Here is a 10,277-nt window from a genome sequence, read left to right as displayed (position 1 = left end):
ATCTGACAGCAGCACCGTAATACAGAGCACTGACAGCAGCACCGTGACATACAGCGCTGACAGCAGCACCGTGACATACAGCGCTGACAGCAGCACCGTGACATACAGCGCTGACAGCAGCACCGTGACATACAGCGCTGACAGCAGCACCGTGACATACAGCGCTGACAGCAGCACCGTGACATACAGCGCTGACAGCAGCACCGTGACATACAGCGCTGACAGCAGCACCGTGACATACAGCGCTGACAGCAGCACCGTGACATACAGCGCTGACAGCAGCACCGTGACATACAGCACTGACAGCAGCACCGTAAGCAGCCCCAGGAGGAAGTCAGCACAGCACAGGGATGGTGTGATCCCCTCATAATAAGAACCCCCAGGAGGAAGTCAGCACAGCACAGGGATAGTGTGATCCCTTCATAATAAGAACCCCCAGGAGGAAGTCAGCACAGCACAGGGATATCATAAGCAGCCCCAGTAGAAATATGACACCGCTCAACCTCTTCAAAGAGGAGGGTAGGGGCATATAGTACGGTGTGCTTTTTTGGGTCAAGGAAGTGAGCCAAATGAATTAAGAAGGTCTGTGTGCTTGATTAAAAAAATAGTTTATAGACATATACATGGTCTACTGGTCACATGTGTTGAATTCCTCCGAGATCCATGCCTCATTCATTTTTAGAAATGTGAGGTAGTTAACACTGTGGTGAGCTAGGCGAGTACGCTTATCGGTCACAATCCCCCCTGCTGCGCTGAACGTCCTTTCGGACGTCCTTTTCCTCTCTTGTGGGCACCCACGTGACATCACTAGACACGTCATCATCAACGTCACCTTCCCCACCGCTATAAGTAGAGATCTCGGAGTAGGCAGCAACACCGGGGACCAACCTCCTCCTTGGGCTGATCTGGGTACTGGCGTCAGACTGCTGAGTAGCGCTTGTTGCTACCTCCTCTTCCTGATCCAATACCAAGAGTGGCTGCGCATCAGAAATGTCCTCTTGATATGGATCGGAAAATAATTCCAGTGACTCAAGCGGAAGGTATGTGGTGGTGGTGGTGGTGGTCGTGTTGTTGGTGGTAGTGTCTTTGGGGGTGCACATAGCAGAGAGTGAAGAAGAGGGTGCAGATCGAGAGGATGAGGAGGGTGCAGAAGAGTAAGGCTGAGCGAGCCACTCAACCAAGTCTGGTGCATCCTTTAAAGTAATTGAACGCACCTTCTGCAACTTCCCACTTTGGCTCAAGCCTGTTGCTCCTGCCCTACCCCTACCACCCCTGCGGAAGGGCCTGCCTCTTCCTCTGCCTGTCATTTTTTAAATGACCCTGTGACAAAACTCTTAGTCCCTATACCGATGAAGGACTGCTGCAGTATAGGGCAGCGGTCAGCAGTGGTGCACGTCAACCCTATCTATTGTGGACCGATAGCGGTCCTTACAGAACAGCAGACTGTACCGCACTCAAGCCTATGTACCGTAGCACCCTATACCAAGTTACCAGTCCTTATAAGAACTTTTGTGGACCAAGCAGGTTGTGTATTAGTGTTTAGCAGACTGTACGTCAGTCCCTATACCGCTGAAGGACTGCTGCAGTATAGGGCAGCGGTCAGCAGTGGTGCACGTCAACCCTATCTATTGTGGACCGATAGCGGTCCTTACAGAACAGCAGACTGTACCGCACTCAAGCCTATGTACCGTAGCACCCTATACCAAGTTACCAGTCCTTATAAGAACTTTTGTGGACCAAGCAGGTTGTGTATTAGTGTTTAGCAGACTGTACGTCAGTCCCTATACCGCTGAAGGACTGCTGCAGTATAGGGCAGCGGTCAGCAGTGGTGCACGTCAACCCTATCTATTGTGGACCGATAGCGGTCCTTACAGAACAGCAGACTGTACCGCACTCAAGCCTATGTACCGTAGCACCCTATACCAAGTTACCAGTCCTTATAAGAACTTTTGTGGAACAAGCAGGTTGTGTGTTAGTGATTAGCAGACTGTACGTCAGTCCCTATACCGCTGAAGGACTGCTGCAGTATAGGTGAGCGGTCAGCAGTGGTGCACGTCAACCCTATCTATTGTGGACCGATAGCGGTCCTTACAGAACAGCAGACTGTACCGCACTCAAGCCTATGTACCGTAGCACCCTATACCAAGTTACCAGTCCTTATAAGAACTTTTGTGGAACAAGCAGGTTGTGTGTTAGTGATTAGCAGACTGTACGTCAGTCCCTATACCGCTGAAGGACTGCTGCAGTATAGGTGAGCGGTCAGCAGTGGTGCACGTCAACCCTATCTATTGTGGACCGATAGCGGTCCTTACAGAACAGCAGACTGTACCGCACTCAAGCCTATGTACCGTAGCACCCTATACCAAGTTACCAGTCCTTATAAGAACTTTTGTGGAACAAGCAGGTTGTGTGTTAGTGATTAGCAGACTGTACGTCAGTCCCTATACCGCTGAAGGACTGCTGCAGTATAGGTGAGCGGTCAGCAGTGGTGCACGTCAACCCTATCTATTGTGGACCGATAGCGGTCCTTACAGAACAGCAGACTGTACCGCACTCAAGCCTATGTACCGTAGCACCCTATACCAAGTTACCAGTCCTTATAAGAACTTTTGTGGACCAAGCAGGTTGTGTATTAGTGTTTAGCAGACTGTACGTCAGTCCCTATACCGCTGAAGGACTGCTGCAGTATAGGGCAGCGGTCAGCAGTGGTGCACGTCAACCCTATCTATTGTGGACCGATAGCGGTCCTTACAGAACAGCAGACTGTACCGCACTCAAGCCTATGTACCGTAGCACCCTATACCAAGTTACCAGTCCTTATAAGAACTTTTGTGGAACAAGCAGGTTGTGTGTTAGTGATTAGCAGACTGTACGTCAGTCCCTATACCGCTGAAGGACTGCTGCAGTATAGGTGAGCGGTCAGCAGTGGTGCACGTCAACCCTATCTATTGTGGACCGATAGCGGTCCTTACAGAACAGCAGACTGTACCGCACTCAAGCCTATGTACCGTAGCACCCTATACCAAGTTACCAGTCCTTATAAGAACTTTTGTGGAACAAGCAGGTTGTGTGTTAGTGATTAGCAGACTGTACGTCAGTCCCTATACCGCTGAAGGACTGCTGCAGTATAGGTGAGCGGTCAGCAGTGGTGCACGTCAACCCTATCTATTGTGGACCGATAGCGGTCCTTACAGAACAGCAGACTGTACCGCACTCAAGCCTATGTACCGTAGCACCCTATACCAAGTTACCAGTCCTTATAAGAACTTTTGTGGACCAAGCAGGTTGTGTATTAGTGTTTAGCAGACTGTACGTCAGTCCCTATACCGCTGAAGGACTGCTGCAGTATAGGGCAGCGGTCAGCAGTGGTGCACGTCAACCCTATCTATTGTGGACCGATAGCGGTCCTTACAGAACAGCAGACTGTACCGCACTCAAGCCTATGTACCGTAGCACCCTATACCAAGTTACCAGTCCTTATAAGAACTTTTGTGGACCAAGCAGGTTGTGTGTTAGTGATTAGCAGACTGTACGTCAGTCCCTATACCGCTGAAGGACTGCTGCAGTATAGGTGAGCGGTCAGCAGTGGTGCACGTCAACCCTATCTATTGTGGACCTATAGCGGTCCTTACAGAACAGCAGACTGTACCGCACTCAAGCCTATGTACCGTAGCACCCTATACCAAGTTACCAGTCCTTATAAGAACTTTTGTGGAACAAGCAGGTTGTGTGTTAGTGATTAGCAGACTGTACGTCAGTCCCTATACCGCTGAAGGACTGCTGCAGTATAGGTGAGCGGTCAGCAGTGGTGCACGTCAACCCTATCTATTGTGGACCTATAGCGGTCCTTACAGAACAGCAGACTGTACCGCACTCAAGCCTATGTACCGTAGCACCCTATACCAAGTTACCAGTCCTTATAAGAACTTTTGTGGACCAAGCAGGTTGTGTATTAGTGTTTAGCAGACTGTACGTCAGTCCCTATACCGCTGAAGGACTGCTGCAGTATAGGGCAGCGGTCAGCAGTGGTGCACGTCAACCCTATCTATTGTGGACCGATAGCGGTCCTTACAGAACAGCAGACTGTACCGCACTCAAGCCTATGTACCGTAGCACCCTATACCAAGTTACCAGTCCTTATAAGAACTTTTGTGGAACAAGCAGGTTGTGTGTTAGTGATTAGCAGACTGTACGTCAGTCCCTATACCGCTGAAGGACTGCTGCAGTATAGGGCAGCGGTCAGCAGTGGTGCACGTCAACCCTATCTATTGTGGACCGATAGCGGTCCTTACAGAACAGCAGACTGTACCGCACTCAAGCCTATGTACCGTAGCACCCTATACCAAGTTACCAGTCCTTATAAGAACTTTTGTGGAACAAGTGAGTTGTGAATGTTTAGCAGACTGCAGCAGAAGGGCAGCAGTCAAGTATAATATCCTTTCTATATTTGGAAGAAAGAATATTATACATGTACAAGCCTATTACTGTACCACTGATACCAGTCCTGAAAAGAACCTTTGTGGAACTAATAATAACAGCAAGTCTTTAAAATTACCCTCACTGCCTGACAACACTGCTTCCTTCCTGTCCCTATACAAATTGGCAAAAAAAGAGAACGATTAGTGGTTACTGGAACAGCTCTTTTGTGGACCTTGATAGTAACAGCTAATGATGATGATGATGATGATGATGATGAAAGACTAATCTGGCTGTCCCTGTAGCATACACCGTCCTTTCCCTTTCTCTAAACTAACAAAAGACACTCAGGCTGCTGCAAGAATCAGCAGCACAGCAAACCTATCAACACCTAACACCTATACCAGTCCTGAAAAGAACTTTTGTGTACCAAATAGCTAGTGGTTTATCTCTCCCTACTCCACACAGGAACCTGTCCCTATCGTAACAGAAGAAAGAATGTAAAATGGCCACCGGATCGGGTGTATTTATAGGTTAGGGGGAATGTACAAGTGTCCATGTGCTGTCATGTCTCAATTGGCTGTCCTGTATCACATGATAAACGTGTCACCAAAGGTTAAAGTTCTTGTATACATTAAACACGTAAGTCCGCCGCGGCGAACGACGGAAAAAGGCGTTCGAACGTGCGGACCGCGAATGTCGGAAATTCGCCGCGAAACGACCGCCGGGCGAAACGTTCGTCCATCACTAGTGGTTAGTGAGAAGTGCCTTTTATGTTTGGGGTTAGTGGGGAACTGCCCCCTTACATTAATGGTCAATGCAGAAATGTCCTCTTACATTGGTGGTTAGTGGACAAGTGCCTCTTAGATTGGTGGTTAGTGGACAAGAGACTCTGAGATTGGTGGTTAATGGAGATCAGTGAAGAAGTGTCCCCTTACATTGATGGTCAGTGTAGAATTGCTTACTTACAATAGTGTGTAATGGAAAAGTGGCCCTTAATCTGATTGTAAAGTCTCATTTAAAAAAAAACAAGTTGGTTTGGCACAGAGCAGCCCAGATCCTCCTCTTCTCGGGTTCCTCTTCCCTGCTCTTAGCCCCTCCCTCCTGTTGAGTGCCCCCACAGCAAGCAGCCTGCTATGGGGGCACCCAAGCCGAGCTGCAGCTCTGTATGTCCATTCAGACACGGAGCTGCCATTCAGCCCTGCCCCCTCTCTCCTCTGATTGGCTAATTTACTTTGACAGCCGCAGGAGCCAATGGCACGGCTGCTGTGTTTCAGCCAATCAGGAGGAGATGGCCAAGGGAATCGTGGACAACGCTGGATAGAGATGGGGCTCGGGTAAGTATATAATAGAATGCATTAAGATAAAAAAAAACCTTTGCCTTTATAACTCCTTTAACTTGGTGGATAGTGAATAGGTGCCCCCCTAAATTGGTGTTTAGTGAAGAAATACCCCCTTTCATTGATGGTTAGTGAATGAGTGCTCCTTAAAGTGGATGTAAACCCACCACTCACCCAGTATTAACTAATGGCACAGTAATAACATATATATACATGCAAGTCTCCTGCATGTAACCTTACCTTGCAAATATCACCCCCTTCAGTAGTAGGAGCCCCACAGAACTCTGGAATCAGTGGGTGGGTCTCTTTGCTGGAGCTTGGTGGGTGGAGTTGTGATGTCACACAACTCCCCACCCACCTCTACACTCTCCTACTCTTCAGTCACACTGATCATGCCCCAACATCCAGTCAAAACTCAGGAAAGGCACCACATGACTTCAGTAGAAAGGCACCACATGACTTCAGCATGCCCAATCATGCTGAGGTGTGGAGTAGTCAATCTTGGGAGAGCTGGAGACATAAGGAGGAGGAATGTGAAGCTGGAATCGTAACAAACACAGCAGTGGGGGGTGTGGCTTGAAAAAGGACAAGAGGATTTCTCAAAGCAGGATTAACTCTTCGTGGCAAGACTGGGCAAAGATGACATGACATCCTCTACTGTACCATGTAGAAGTCTTCATTAAAAAAAAATTCTTTCAGGTTTACATCAAATTTAACTTGGTGGTTAGTGAAGACGTGCCCCACTAAATTGGAGTGAAGAAGTACCCCGTTTCATTGATGGTTAATGAAGAAGTGCCCCTTTACACTGTTGGTCAGTGGGAGGAAGATTTCTCTTATGTTGGAGGTCAATGATAACTATGCACCTTACCATGGTGGTAATTGGGTCAGAAAAAATATGTCAGCAGTTACATATCCGAGAGGAAATATTTCCCTGGTCCTTTGTCTACCCGGCAGCCTGCATAAAAACAATGCACCTGATTTGTTAAAATTTGAGGTGTGATGGGGCCAATGCCTCACCACACCTCAAATTTGAACAAAGTAGGCCCACTGACTGAGCAACAACTTAGAAATTAGCATTAAATATCAGCACCATGGTATCAGGTCTTTTACTTGTTAGGCCCTGTTCACACCTGAGCAGAGCGATTTTCATGCATTTTTATTTGAGAGTTTTGCAAGCATATTACAAGCATATTAGAAGTGTATTACAAGCATGTTACATGTTTATTCAAGCTTCGGGTGTTTTTATTTTAGCCAACAGAAAGCACTAGGGGGAGGAGATTGGGGTGAAGAGCTGCTGTTTTGTCAGAAAACATGCACCGAAAAAAAATTGTAAAACACTCATGTTAAGCATTTTTCAGGTTTTTTCTATTGAAGTCTATGGGGCCAATCTGCCTAAAAGAAGCTCATGTACATTTTTGAGCGAAAGGCGTTGTGACAAAATGCTCAGATGAGAAAAGGGGCCATTGAAATGAATGGAATTTTGTTTTTAGAGAGTATTTGAGATACAAGCTTCAAGCAGAAAATTGCTCAGATGTGAACAGAGCCTTATATTGCAAGTGGGACTGAGGTCTCACTAACAGAATGACTTGTTTTGTGCGTTTTTGTATGTAGTATTTTAATGATTCTGTTTAAATGTATTGTACATATGTAGTATAGTGTCAAACTGTGTAATGCTATTAGGATAAGCCTAAAATATGTGTTTGCGGGTTTAACCACTTAAGGACCGCCGTATTGCCATTGTACGTCATCACAATGGCACAGGCAGGCACAAGCACGTACATGTACGTGCCTGCCTTCCAGCGGGTGGGGGGTCCGATCGGACCCCCTCCCGCTGGATACGGCGGTCCGTTTCCCTCCGGGAGCGATCAGTGATGAGGGGATGGCCGTTGGTTTCTGGCCACCCCCTCTCGATCACTCCTGGCCAATGACGAACTTCCTCCCACTGTGTATTGTTTACAACACTACACTGACATGTAGGCACACACAGGCACACAAACCCCCCCCCCGATCCCCCCCGCCCCCCCCCCAGTCACAGTGTCACTGATTGCATTGATCATTTCTTTACTGATCAATGCATTCAGTGTCAGTTGTAAAAGTAAAAACTGTCAGGGCAGTTAGTGTTAGGTCCAGGGTAGCCCCCTATCACCCCCCAATAAAGATTTAACCCCCTGATTGCCCCTAGAGTTAACCCTTTCACCCCCTTTTGCCAGTGTCACTAAGCGATAATTTTTCTGATCGCTGCATCAGTGTCGCTAGTGTCGCTAGGTAGCTAGTTATTTTTTTAGGTTCACCGCCAGGTTTTTATATCGCTAGGTACCCCGATATACTACCCAATAATGGTTTTAACATCCTGATTGCCCCTAGTTAACCCTTTCACCCCCTTTTGCCAGTGTCACTAAGCGATCATTTTTCTGATCGCTGCATCAGTGTAGCTACTGTCGCTAGGTAGCTAGTTATTTTTTTAGGTTCACCGCCAGGTTTTTATAGCACTAGGTACCCCGATATACTACCCAATAATGGTTTTAACATCCTGATTGCCCCTAGTTAACCCTTTCACCCCCTTTTGCCACTGTCACTAAGCGATCATTTTTCTGATTGCTGCATTAGTGTCGCTACTGTCGCTAGGTAGCTAGTTATTTTTTTAGGTTCACCGCCAGGTTTTTATATCGCTAGGTACCCCGATATACTACCCAATAATGGTTTTAACATCCTGATTGCCCCTAGTTAACCCTTTCACCCCCTTTTGCCAGTGTCACTAAGCGATCATTTTTCTGATCGCTGCATCAGTGTCGCTACTGTCGCTAGATAGGTAGTTATTTTTTTAGGTTCACTGCCAGGTTTTTATAGCACTGGGTACCCCGATATACTACCCAATAATGGTTTTAACATCCTGATTGCCCCTAGTTAACCCTTTCACCCCCTTTTGCCAGTGTCACTAAGCGATCATTTTTCTGATCGCTGCATCAGTGTCGCTACTGTCGCTAGATAGCTAGTTATTTTTTTAGGTTCACCGCCAGGTTTTTATAGCGCTAGGTACCCCGATATACTACTCAATAATGGTTTTAACCCCCTGATTGCCCCTAGTTAACCCTTTCACCAGCGATCACAGTATAAGTGTCACTGGTGACGCTGGTTAGCCAGTTAGTTATTTAGGTTCCCCGTCAGGTTTTTATATAGCGCCAGGGACCCCCATATACTTCCTAATAAAAATTTGAACCCCCTGATTGCCCCTAGTTAACCCTTTCACCACTGATCACCGTATAAGTGTTACGGGTGACTCTGGTTAGTTTGCTTTTTATAGCATCAGGGCACCCACCATTTATTACCCAATAAAGGTTTAACCCCCTGATCACCTGGCGGGTGATATCAATTAGGTTTTAGGGTCAGGGTCTGCGTCGCCCCAGGCAGCGCTAGGTTAGTGCCAGTACCGCTAACACCCACGCGCAAAGCATACACCTCCCATAGTGGTATAGAATCTGAACAGATCAATATCTGATCTGATCAGATCTATACTAGCGTCCCCAGCAGTTCAGGGTTCCAAAAAAACGCATTGTTAGCGGGATCAGCCCAGATACCTGCTAGCACCTGCGTTTTGCCCCTCTGCCCAGCCCACCCAAGTGCAGTATCGATCGATCACTGTCACTTACAAAACACCAAACACATAACTGCAGCGATCGCAGAGTCAGGCCTGATCCCTGCGATCGCTAACAGTTTTTTTGGTAGCATTTTATATTTAAATCCGGAAGGCAGTGCTTGGTTTTCGGGGTCCCGTACGTGGCTAGGCTCCCAAAAAGTCCCCCACATGTGGTATCCCCGTACTCGGGAGAAGCAGCAGAATTTATTTTGGGGTGTAATTTGACTTATGCCCATAGCATGTGTGAGCAATATATCATTTAGTGACAACTTTGTGCAAAAAAAAAAAAGTTTGTAATATTCCCGCAACTTTTGGCAAAACATAAAATATTCCATGGACTCAACATGCCTCTCAGTAAATAGCTTGGGGTGTCTACTTTCCAAAATGGGGTCATTTTGGGGGGTTTTGTGCTATTTTGGCATTTTATGGCCTTCGAAACTGTGATAGGTAGTGAGGAGTTAAATCAAAAATTTGCACCCTTAGAAATCCTGAAGGTGGTGATTGGTTTTTGGGGGGGGCGTGCGCAACTAGACTCCCAAAAAGTCCCACACATGTGGTATCCCCATACTCGGGAGAAGTAGCGGAATATATTTTGGGGTGCAATTCCACATATAACCATGGCATGTGTGAGCAATATATCATTTAGTGACAACTTTTTGTAAAAAAACATTTTTTTTTTTTTTTTGTCATTATTCAATCCCTTGGGACAAAAAAAAAATATTCAATGGTCTCAACATGGCCCTCAGCAAATAGCTTGGGGTGTCTACTTTCCAAAATGGGGTCATTTGGGGGGGTTTTGTGCCATCTTGGCATTTTATGGCCTTCAAAACTGTGATAGGTAGTGATAGGTAGTGAGGAGTAAAATAAAAAATGTATGCCCTTAGAAA

This window comes from Lithobates pipiens, unplaced genomic scaffold (genome assembly GCF_037356315.1).
Source record: "Lithobates pipiens isolate NorthernLeopardFrog02 unplaced genomic scaffold, aLitPip1_a1.2 Scaffold_3, whole genome shotgun sequence".
Lineage (NCBI taxonomy): Eukaryota > Metazoa > Chordata > Amphibia > Anura > Ranidae > Lithobates > Lithobates pipiens.
The sequence above is the reverse complement of the archived record's forward strand: the minus strand, read 5'-3'. Positions refer to the sequence as shown.